The sequence below is a fragment of the Ahaetulla prasina genome, chromosome 3, assembly GCF_028640845.1.
Source record: "Ahaetulla prasina isolate Xishuangbanna chromosome 3, ASM2864084v1, whole genome shotgun sequence".
NCBI classification, from domain to species: Eukaryota; Metazoa; Chordata; class Lepidosauria; order Squamata; family Colubridae; genus Ahaetulla; species Ahaetulla prasina.
The window spans coordinates 79,873,714-79,883,793 of NC_080541.1; positions in this window are offsets into that span (position 1 = coordinate 79,873,714).

The window sequence follows — 10,080 nt, forward strand, 5'->3', positions numbered from 1 at the left end:
ATGCGCGGGCACGAGGTGAACCGGTAGTAAAAGTAACCAGAACCGTAGAACCCACCCCTGATGCCCACCCTGGCTCTGCAAAAGCAAAAAATGGTATGATATGCCACGTGATGCAATTGAGTTTGCCACCCGTGCATTAGAGAAAAACCCACAGGTAAGGAACAGACGAAGATTGTAGAATCATCTTACACTGCGTTAATTGGAAGCTAACACAGGGACCCTTCTTTTTGTGTTTCCCCCAAAGAGGAAAAGCATTAAAGACAAAAAAATATTGTAGATGGAATTTTAGAAATTATCACAGTTCTGAATTAGAAATACAATATATTTATTCATAGTTGCAAAGATTGTGCACAGAAGACAGTTTCCTTGGTCAGCCAGGATAGACAATTTCAGCAGCTACACATTCTGTTTATTTTTCTTTAAAATAGACTTGGGCTTTGAAGAAAAGACACTTTCAAGCAGAAGATACTCAGTTAAGGTGGACGTTACTGGAAGATATTTTTGGAGGTTTTCTAGGAATTTTTTCCACTCTCAGTTGACATTACCAAAGATTAAATTATGTTCTTGATTTCTCTCCTAACCCTATAGGAAATTGGTTAGGAGTGATTCTATTGCACATCTGTCTTTCATTAGACTGCAATGGGGAATATACAGGAGAGCTTGCTAATGAATTGTGCTCTAGAGCATTATCCTTTTACTATCTTGATCTTAAGATAAATATTGAGCCATAATAAACTGGGTATTTACATGTAAAATATAGCTATGGCTTTAGGATGCAAGCTCTATTAAACAACTCTGTATTGATCCCCTCTTACCTCCTTTGTAATTTGATTTTTACAATCATTCCTAGGTTGTTTTTTTTTTAAATAGCAACCTTTTTTTAAAGGAAGCATTTTGTATTCTTCCTATCAGAAAATTTAGCTAGGTGGAGAGACAGCTAGGAAAAAGCTGAGTGCCTCAGGAAAATAATTTCTACCTAAGATCACAGTTGTGTTTTACTTTGCAGAGAATAGTTTTCTGTTTGAAACTCTGTTAAACAATCATCTGTTTGAAGTCTGACCCTGGTGGAAAGAACTCCAAGAAGCAGTAAATGGTCTTGAAATAGCCCATAAAGAGCTTGCACATAGAAACAGTCTAATATTTAGGGCTGCCACAAAGAAGAGGGAGTCAAGCTATTCTCCAAAGCACCTGAGGGTAGGTCAAGAAGTAATGGGTGGAAACTAATCAAGGAGAGAAGCAACCTAGAACTAAGGAGAAATTTCCTGACAGTTAGAACAATTAATTAGTGGAACAACTTGCCTCCAGAAGTTGTAAATGCTCCAAACACTGTAAGTTTTTAAGAAGATGTTGGATAATCATTTGTCTGAAATGGTATAGGGTTTCTTGCCTAAGTAGGGGGTTTGACTAGAAGACCTCCAAGGTCCCTTCCAACTCTTCTCTTCTCACGTGGTAAGGAAATTGCATTTCTGTTTAAATATTATGATTATTTCTATATATCATATAGAAACTTTGAAACATATCCTTTTCAATGTTATCCTGAAAGTTTTATGCCAATCCATGTCTTTTTGTTAGTGTTTTGGATACTATAGAAGAGGACACTATTCCTAATTTACTGTGAGGAACTTAAGACACAGGACAGCTGTCCTTAGTTTAGAGGGATATAATTCAGAAGAAGACACCGTGCAGCTCTCATATGGGTGTTCCTTCCCTTGTATACCCATGTTGCTATGTTGCTAACACAGCTTTTTTTCCCCTTGTCACAAAAGGGATAAAGGTGGTTGGAAGTGTGATGCTGGTGGGCTTGCTGACATTTTTATGTGCTTTTTCTGATCTGGGGAGCACTGATCAGTTCGATGGGAGCATGGAGAATAGCAATATGGATACTGGCATGGTGTTGAAGTTTGATTGATTGACTGACTCTTGGTGACTTATATAATGTATACTGTACTAAACAAAAAACCCTATAAATAGAACAAAACATATAACTATCATAAAACTCCTTCAAATAGAAGAACAGCACTTACAACAAATAAAAAACAAATATAAAGGCGCTAGAGATGACTCAGTGCATAAATACACTATCAGCAATGGCAAAAATTCAATGGCTGCCAATTAGCTTCTGGGTAAAATTCTGGATGTTTCTTAGTACTTACAAAGGCTGAACTTTCTGAAAGGCCATCTGTATCTGGTAGTTTCTGCCCAGCTTCTACATTTGAACAGCATTGGTATGTGCTAGGTCGCAGTGATTAAACTTATCACCTGATGGGACCCTGGAAGCTGGTCTTCTCTGTTGCACTGCCTGTCCTCTGAAGCAACATCTCTACAGAGATTCATATAACCTCAACATTTGCCTTGTTTTAATGGACTTTAAAAACATAACTTCTCCCCCCACCCACAATCCTTAGCTGGTCAGGTAGTGAATCTCTAATGGGACAAGGTATGTTAAGTTGGATATTGTATTGTTATTTCAGACCTACATAGCTCTTTCTCTGGTGGTTATAATTGGACTATTGTAAGCTACCTAAATCAATTATTGAGTCAGGCAGCTTTATGAATCTGATAAATAAGCAAATGTAGGAGGATGTTCTATGAAACATCCTGGGTATGGCTAGTTTAGAAAAAAAATAGGTATGGCTAGTAAAGAAAAAAGGACTAGGGGTAACATGATAGCGTACTCCAGTATTTGAGGGGCTGCCACAAAGAAGAGGGGGTCAACTTATTTTGCAAAGCACCAGAGGGCAAGAAATAATGGATGGAAACTAATCAAGGAGAGAAGCAACCTGGAATTAAGGATAAACTTCCTAACAGTGAGAACAATTAACCAGTGGAACAGCTTGCTGTCAGAAATTGGGGGTGCTTTTATCACTGGAGGTTTTTAAGAAGAGACTGGTAAGCGACTTGTCTGAAATGGCTTGAGCAGGGGGTTGGACTAGAAGACCTCCAAGGTCCCTTTCAGCTCTATTCTGAATCAAATTGAAATAATTCAGTTTTAAATATTTTTTCTTAAACCCAACAAGGAAGAGTTGATCTCCGTCTAGCTTGATCTCCGTCTGGAGGCAATTCCAAAGCACTGGCCGCAGAGAAGCAGTGCCTTCAGCTCCCCTCTTATCTCTTGGAAATGTGTGGCTGAAATGTAGGTAGGTTCTTTCCAAAACTAACGGAGTGGGCTGATGGATTTGAGGGTGAGGCCTGAAATGGGGCAGCAGTGCTCTCAGATTATGATAGTGTCGCTTCTGAGCTGGAATACCTTAATGCCTCTTTTCTACGGGAGACTGAATGATTAGAAACTGACAGCTTTGCCACCCATCCAAAGCAATTTAAATCTGGTATCCGAGGTAGTTGCCACACCCTGTCTTTTGCTGGAGTCAGTCTGACTATGCCGTTCCAGCCAAGGCAAAATGATTTCCTCATAATTCAGCAGGTGACACCAAACTACACCATTTTCAAAGGCCCACTTGCCCTGTAACGGGAAGGCCTGTTTTTACCTCCACATTCTCATATTAAGCTGAAGTATTTTATTTAATGAGAGTGACTCATGCAAGGTGTTCCCATAAATCATTGGCTGGTTTACAAACTCAATAACTAGGCTTCCTGCTATAACTAGGCCGTGCACACCTTAAATTATTAACACACCAAGGCCCTCAAGGCAGATCTTTGATGATGATGATATAAACACTGCTAAGGACAAGATACTCTCTCAGCAAAAGATTATTGACTCTAATTACCACTGCCACCATGGGGGAAGGGAGGAAGAAAAGAAATCCGGTAAACTATGAAGGAAAATTTCATTCTTTGATTTAATGTGGCAAAGTGTATTTTTCAAAAAAAGCCATCCACCAAACTTTTGCCTGTTTGCCTGTTTTGTTTTTGCTTTCTTCTACTGCTGTGCTCCATGATAGACTAGAGTTGGCTATGCTTTAAAGGCAGATAGTTGTTCAGAAGAAAAAAAACAAATCCTTAAAGGAAAGCCCCACACAGCATGAGGGAATGTTCTGTTGATGCTGTACGTACGTTCTTTGAAATGGATGGAAAAAGGCCAGAGGGAACAGAAAAGATGATAATATACTGGAAAGAATCCCAGCTTTAATTGTTTTCATGTATGTAATGTTATAAAAATGGCTGACACACCAATGTGCTTGACTACAATCAAACCAGAACTGCAGATCGACTCTTTTAAAAAAGAGATGGTGGCTCCTATTGTGTGCTCCCTCCAACATTTTTTTTGGGGGGGGCAGAATTACATTCTTATTATAAGCCTGCAGGAAGGAACAGTTTACATGTTTACATGCTTTCTATTTAGTTCAGGTTAAAAAACAGCAGAGTTAAGAAAAAAATAATAGTGTCCTTTCTTCCTTTCGGCATCTAAGTCTTTGTCTCAGTAAAGAAGGTAGCTAACAATATAAACAACTTATCTCTTTGCAGGAACTTTGCTCTGTCCCTTCCTCACTACTCTGCCCCTCAGTAGACAGCACTGGCACACAGTCATAATTCTGAAACCCTCATTAAAGAAAAATTCCTATGATATCTAAGAATAAGTTGTCTGCACTGTAACTTGGTGTTGTGCTTGATTGAAAATGACGCCAGTGTTCAGAAGATGGGTCGGTTATTGATAAAGCTAACAGTATCTCCTGAGTGACATACAACATAACAAGCCTCTTCGTAATATTGTTTGTTTGGCCTAAAGAAAGGCCCACACACAGCTTCTGGTCAGCTGAAAGATTTTTTCAGAGAATGATGTTGGAATGAACTGTTGTTCATTTGTGGAGAGGAATTTGGATGATGTTCCCAGAGTTACATTGCTTAATGTAATTCCTTCAGATAATAAACAGACTTTGAAACTATGTCTGCCATTCTAACAAGCCTACCACAAATGTTTGCTGGTTTCCTCCACATGGCTAGGGTGTTTTGTGCAGAGGGCTGCTGAGCAAGAAATAAACTGTGAATTCTTCTTTGAACTGATTGCTTCTTACAAAAAGGCCAGCCCATTTTAGTTTTCTCTACCAAAAAATGCAACAGTATGCATTCCTTTCATCACCATAGGTTGTTTGCAATTAACAGATGATACCTTGACTGTGTTTAATGTAAATTTTATACTAGGTTATATTTATTAATGGATGTTATCTAAATATTCATATAAAAGTTCATTGGGGAAAATGTAGCTATAACATAGCATGATGAATAGCAGCTTCCATAACTGGGAAGAGAGGTAGACAGGAGCAGCAGGATTTGAAACCTCTTTCCCCAGTGTCAATGTTTCAGTTAAAACTGAATCATTTTCAGAAACGGGATCATTTTTTTCCGGCTTTAAAACTTTCAAAGTAAAACATATATTTGCATATCTTATCAAAGCTCTTCCATAACACATTTGTCCCAAAGATGGAGTGGGGGCATGAATATATCAACTCAAAGGTCATCTGGACAGGAATTTTGGACAGGAATTTCAGAAGCTGTCTTAAGAAACAGTTGGGCTCAACAAAGAGCTGGGATGTAGTGTGTCATTCCATATCGAAATATTCCTTTTCAGTAATAATGCATTCCTTGACCTGCCTACAGCAAAAATACTCAGTTTGTGATGTCCACAATGGATTTTGCCATGCATAACTGTGCATGCTGTCCAACCACCTTGCAGCCTTTTATGTCATCCTAACAGGTACCATCTCCAAGAATAATGTTTTCCTGCAAAATTAAACCAGAAACTGAAGGAGCTTCTAGAAATCAGAACTGATGGTATGTTATTTAATTTTGAAAATATATCACTGGATTTATGCCTCAGCATAATGGTTTGGCAATCAAGATGGCTTATAGTACTAAAGAATATATATAGAATGTAAGCAAACCGCACTAGTGTAATCAAAATCCAAGTATAAATCAAGCACTAAAAGAAATGAACAATAACACTCAAAACAAAATAATTAGAAGAAAATATATGCTTTTACCAACTTTCTAAATAATGGGGTTGGGGGGGGCAGTAGCTTATCTTCCTAGGATAGGAGTTTTCAAAATATAGTGGAGACCTCTCCAAGATCAAAAGTAATTTAGAGAGAAATCACATTGTTTGAAAATTCAGTCAGCCTTGCACACCCAAAATAGAAGAGCTATCAAGACATTCTTTAGGCTTTGTTCCTTACTTTATCTGCACAAGTCCCAGGAAGCAATTGCATTATAGGTAGTATCCAACTTCTGACCATTTGTTAGCAATAGCAATAGCACTTAGACTTTTATACCACTTCATAGTGCTTTACAGCCCTCTCTAAGCTGTTTACAGAGTCAACAATCTGGGTCCTCATTTTACCGACCCTGGAAGGATGGAAGGCTGAGTCAACCTTGAGCCTTGTGAGACTTGAACTGCCAAACTGCAGGCAGCTGGCAGTCAGCAGAAGTAGCCTGCTGTACTGCACTCTAACCAATGCGCTACCATGGCTCATCAAGGAACTATTTGAAGTTACAATGGCTCTGAAAAAAGTAAGTTATGGATTGATTGTCACGTTGATGACTGTTGCAGTGCCCCTGTGGTTACATGACCACAAACAGCCATCAGTTTATGAGGGTTGCAGAGTCCTGGGGTCATGTGATTGTCATTTGTCACTTTTCCAGCCGACTTTTGACAAGCACAGTCAATGGGGGAAGCCAGATTTGCTTAACAATTGCGATGATTCTCTTAATAACCATAGCAAAAAAAGTCACAAAACCAGGTGCAGTCACCTGATGACTCACTTAACAACCACATTGCTTAGCAACAGCCATTCTGGTCCCAATTGTGGTTGTAAATTGAGGATCACGACTTTTTGAATTCTGCAATATATAGATTGTATTTAATTATGAAATTGATTGGTATATTTCTTGCCTAACCCTAACCCCGTAAAATCATTACTCTTCTTCACAGGGGATGTTCAGACAAATTCATATAACATTTTAGGGAGTGAATTAGTGAATTAGGAGGAAAATGGTAGAGTGCTGTTTCCTACATACCAGATGGAAAAACATCTGACAATGGAGATATATTCTATATATATTTTATATTCACAGAAGGGTGCTTCTTGCTGGACTATAGAGATTCATAGTAGAACAGGTAGTCCTTTAGGTATATGCTCTGAGAGTTTCAGGGCTTTATAGGCTAATGTTAATACTTCAAATTTTGTGTGGTAAGCAACTGGCAACCACTTTAGATATTTCAGTATAAGAATTATATTTTCTCTCCATCTTGCACTGGTCAGCAGCTTACAAAAATGGCCATTTCTGGATAGTTTTCAAGAGTAGCCTTACAAATAATGCATTTCAGTGCACAACATAGGTTTTAAACTAGGCATGGATAAACTGCTAAGTCCAGTTGGCACAGAAAAGATCACAACTGGTGAACTAACCATATGTATGAAAACCACTTGAGAGTTCAGAGACAACTATTAGTTAAGAAGCACTCCCAAACAAGCACTGGAATCAAGATAGAAACTTGTGAACCAAGGTATCAAATAGCAGTTCCCTAACACTCCTTTGAGGGTATGACAGGAAAGAACTGTTAGAATTTCAGAAGTCTTGTGGTCAGATCCAAAGAAAGTAATTATGGAGGTGCCAAGGCCATTGGATGACAAAAGGGTAAAAAGGAATCTGCAAATAGGCCAAAATCCTGAAGAGACCTCAAGAATGCAGTCAGCAAGGCTCCAATATTTGAAGTACTGTATTTCAGCCAAAAGCATCCCATACGTTACATGAGCTGTGGTGGCGCAGTGGTTAGAATGCAGTACTGCAGGCTACTTCTGCTGACTGCCAGCTGCCTGCAATTTGGCAGTTTGAATCTCACCAGGCTCAAGGTTGACTCAGCTTTCCATCCTTCTAAGGTCGGTAAAATGAGGACCCAGATTGTTGGGGACAATATGCTGACTCCATAAACCGCTTAAGAGTGGGCTGTAAAATACTGTGACGTGGTATATAAGTCTAAGTGCTATTGCTATTGTGATGCTTTAAAAGGAAGTTGTGGAGCAGTAACGGTGCAGAAATAGCAGCTATAGCTTTTTCTAGTATATCAATGATTGAACTAAAAGACGGTATGTCTAGATTGAAAGCGAATTATTAGTGGTGTTGCTTGGAGTGAAATGGTCCAGTTTGCTCACTGTTGAGACAGAGGATAGTTTTACAACCATATCATAAACCATTAGAGGTCAAAATGAAGAAGCTCTTAATTAACAGCTCTAAGATGCATGATACTTACATTTCAAGTCTATGAAATGAGCATGAAACACTGTGTACAGAAATTCTGTGCACGCAACCGAAACATAAAGCAAAATATAATATTCTGTACAAGGATTGTAGAATAGACAATTGAGATAATTAATATAAATCAAGGTTTCTCATTTCTGAAAAAAACGGTTTCAAAGCAATACAACGAAGTAGAGAACAGGCTGGTGTGCTTCAGGCAGTTTCAGAAACCATCCTAAAGGGCTGGCAATAGGATAAGACAAAATGCTTATTGCCAGTTGCAGGATGAACGTTGTACTAAAGCTGTACAAAGCATTGAAAGAAGTGCTTTGTAAAGCATATTGACAAGAGAAAGTACCCTTCCTCAAAATGCTGAGACAGCTATATTCTTCAGAAAGCTTGGCATGTCTGTCTTCAGCACTTTCCCAGGATTGTACTTTGCCAGAGGTCTGCAGGCAAACACACTGGGAAGGCCCATGAAGCAAGATATGAAGAGGAATGCTTGTACCAAAATATCTCTTTGAATGCCTTGCATAGTCCTATTATATATAGTAGTTTTGATTTTGTTTAAGGGAGAGAGATAAACGATCCCAACAGTTCTGATGTCAAAAACAGATTTCATATTTCACATCTGGGATAAAACAAATTCATGACAGAAACTAGAATACTTGCCTGTCTATTTGACCTGAAGAACCACTTGAAATCGTGTAAAAGGAACAGTGTGAGATATCCAAAAATAAACAATACAAAAACACATTACATTCCTCCCAGCAATGGAGAAGGTAGGAATAAAAAATTTCGATATCTATGATAGAGATTATGAAGTCAAGAAAATAATATATAGCTGTTTTGGGGATGTGGTTTATTTAGAAAACCTGTAGGCCAGGATTGTGATCGGGAAACATAAAACTCATTTTGCAAGGAATAGAATATCTGACATACAGGTGATCCTCGACTTAACAATCAAGGCAGAAATTTTCATTGCTAAGCAAGATGATTGTTAAGTGAGTTGTGCATGATTTTATGACCTTATGAGGAAGGAATGAGGAGGGAGGAAAGAAGGAAAAGGGAGGGAAGAAAGGAAGGATAGGAGGAGGGAGGGAAGAATGGGGAATAAGGAAGACAAGTAAGAAGGAGGAAGGAAGGAAGAAGGAGAGAGCTAGAGAAGGAAGCAAGGAAGGAAAAGGGAGAAACAGAGAGAAAGGAAAGGAAAGGAAAGGAAAGGAAAGGAAAGGAAAGGAAAGGAAAGGAAAGGAGTGATAGGGACTGGGGAAGGAAGGAAGGAAATAACTGGGAAGAAGGAAGAGGGATCGAGGAAGGCAGGGAGAAAGAATAAAGGAAGAGGGAGGAAGGAACGAAGATTTTTAACTTTCACTGACAACTTGCCACAAGAAAACTCAGTGGTGGAGCTGACAGGAAGTTGGAAGCCACTCCTGCTCCCACTGATTTTTTTTGCCTGGCTGTGGTCATTCTGTTTCTCTGTTTAGGTAAGGAAATATCGCTGAAATTATAACCCAATAAATCACAGGTTGTCTAGTGATACCTAAGAATGGTCAGCATTTAACTCTGTGCCTGCCATTTGATGTTAAAAATCTGTTCATCCCTATTTTGAGAAAGATGGGTTTAATATAGCAGTCCATTGTCCTAGCTCCACACAAAAGATTTATACGAATTATAAATCTATTACATTATCAGAAATTATGAAGGCATTCTCCACATATTAAAAAGGTTCCATTCTATTTACAACATGTATTGTATCTGTTTATATATGTGTAAAACATGACCATTAGATATGTATATTCAAAATTCAAGAACCAGAATGCTCAATAGCAAAACAAGCTTCTAACAGCCCATATTAATGAAATGTTACAGTTAAGATTTTAATCACAT